The following is a 2,387-nucleotide window of genomic DNA, read 5'->3' on the forward strand; positions in this document are numbered from 1 at the left end:
GGGTGTGCCTGGCACTGCCACGGGCCGGAACCAGTCAATGCTGGGTCCTTCTGGAACTGTGGGGTCCTCAGACACTTCCAGAACATGGTGTCAGACCTGATTTGCTTGGGGCTGGTATCAGCCAGATTCATGCAAGAGGCTGGACCTGACGCCATCCACCTGGACCCAGAGCCTCGTGCATCCTAGAATCCAGGGTGACAGCCGGAGCCCCTCCACCTGGGCTGCTGCTGCTGGGACACTCAGGGCTGTGGCCACTGGCAAAGAGACCAGACTCCTCCTAGGAGTGGCCCTAGGGAGGACAAGAACCACGGTGGGCAGCCCAGGCAGGGACACGGGGCTTGGAGGGGAGAAAATCACGATGCCCTCACTTTCCACCTGGAAAGCAACCACCCGCTGTCAGCCCCCCTCAGGGCCTGTGGCACTGGGCGGCTTTGTTTCCGTTCAAAGAGCTGTCTCTGCATCCGTGGAGCCGCTTAGACCCAGGGTGGCATCTTAGACATAATCGATGTAGTTATACTTTTATTTACAATAAAGTACTGGTATTTATCCTGATGTTTATTTTCATTTAAAATGTTACTGTGGTAAGGATGGGGGCGGGAAGGAAGGAGGAAGAAAAAGCAATCGTGTCGTCATTACTCACAGCTGGAAGTCAACAGATACTCTCTAGAGGAAGGAAGGACTAAGTGCGTTGTGTAAAATTATAAGGGTAACCACAAGCACACAGATACCAAATTTCCAAAAGACCGGAAGAAACGCTTGTACCCAAATTCAGCAAATATTTTCATGACCTGTGGAGGTAGAAAGTATTAAGCAAGGTGACTTCGTGGAGACCAGGACGGACCTGTCACGTTGGCACGTGCAAATAAGTGGATCCCTCGGTAGAGGGAGATGCCTGTCGGATGGCGCCTGGATGTTCAAATCCGGGCTGCAGGCAGAAGATGCTGCCCACACGCAATTTGGAAGGAGTGACGAGAAAAGGGCAGTGCCAGGGGTTTTGGGCAAAAGCCAACAGAAAGCAGGGGCAGGTTCAAGGCAAAACGTTAGATGAGGCCCAGAGGAGCATTTTACAATGATAATGAAAGTCACAAGGGAGGTATCACGTATCTTCTCTGTCCCAAATAGCAGGCATTAATGCTAGTGCCTTGAGACATAGAGTCAAAACGTAAAATGGAGTCATTCTGGTCAAGTTGCTAAATTACTGAAAGCAAGGAGGTTGAGACATGAGGTAATGATCCAACTCTCGTTCTAACGAGCGTGGGAACTTAAACTCTTGAACTTTCCAGGCCACATCAATGCCTGCATGTATGTACGTGAAACCCCCAGACCCCTGGACGCCCCGCCGAGGGACTCCCCACGCCCAGACCACCTGCCGTCTGTCGTGCAGGCTGTCTGCCGTGTGGCTGGCACCCCCGGGACTCCCTGTGGTGCAGAGAGCGCCAGAGTGATCATTCTCAAAAATGTGCTGTTTGCTGTAAGAACTCTTGGTTTTTTTCTTTCTTCTTCTGAACACTTCTGGGTTTTGTCTAGCTGTACTCGTAAGACCCTTGGATAAATCTTTTTTATATATTTTTTCTATTTTATTTATTTATTTATTTTTAGAGAGAGGGGAAGGGAGAGAGTAAGAGAGGGAGAGAAACATCACTGTGTGGGTGCCTCTCATGTGGCCTCCACTGAGGATCTGGCCTGCAACCCAGGCATGTGCCCTGACTGGGAATCAAACCGGTGACCCTTTGGTTCACAGCCTGTGCTCAATCCACTGAGCCACACCAGCCAGGGGTAAATCTTTATCATTTAGTACCAGCAAAGCCTCCAGACTCTTTCTGAGCTAGTCCAACAGCATGAAATATTCAGTATCTACAGTCTTACAAAGAAAGAACTATAATGAGAAAGAGTGAAAGGAACAATTGTAGTAGATTTTAATTCATCTCTCACAGGTATGCGCACAAAAAATCAGGTAAAATTAGAGAAAACATAATAGCAATTATTAAGATAGATTTAATTAATGTGTATTAAACTCTACCCTAAAAACAGACTACTGCTTTGCATATGGGCATCTGAACATTCACAAAGATTGAGCACATATTACATCATTTTTTAAAGATTTTATGTATTTATCTTTAGAGAGGGGAAGGGAGGGAAAAAGAGAAGAAGAGAAACATCAATGTGGGGTTCCTCGTACACCCGCACCCCCCCCCCTCCACTGGGGACCTGGCCTGCAACCCAGGCATGTGTCCTGACTGGGAATTGAACCAGCGACCCTTTGGCTGATTTGGCTGGCACTCAATCCACTGAGCCACACCAGCCAGGGCCATTTAAAAAAAACAATATATTCAAAAAATTACATATAAAACAGACAACATTCTCCAATGACAATGTAAATCAAACCA

This window comes from Phyllostomus hastatus, unplaced genomic scaffold (assembly GCF_019186645.2).
Source record: "Phyllostomus hastatus isolate PE091 unplaced genomic scaffold, TTU_PhHast_1.1 phas_scaffold_501, whole genome shotgun sequence".
In the NCBI taxonomy this organism is placed as follows: Eukaryota; Metazoa; Chordata; class Mammalia; order Chiroptera; family Phyllostomidae; genus Phyllostomus; species Phyllostomus hastatus.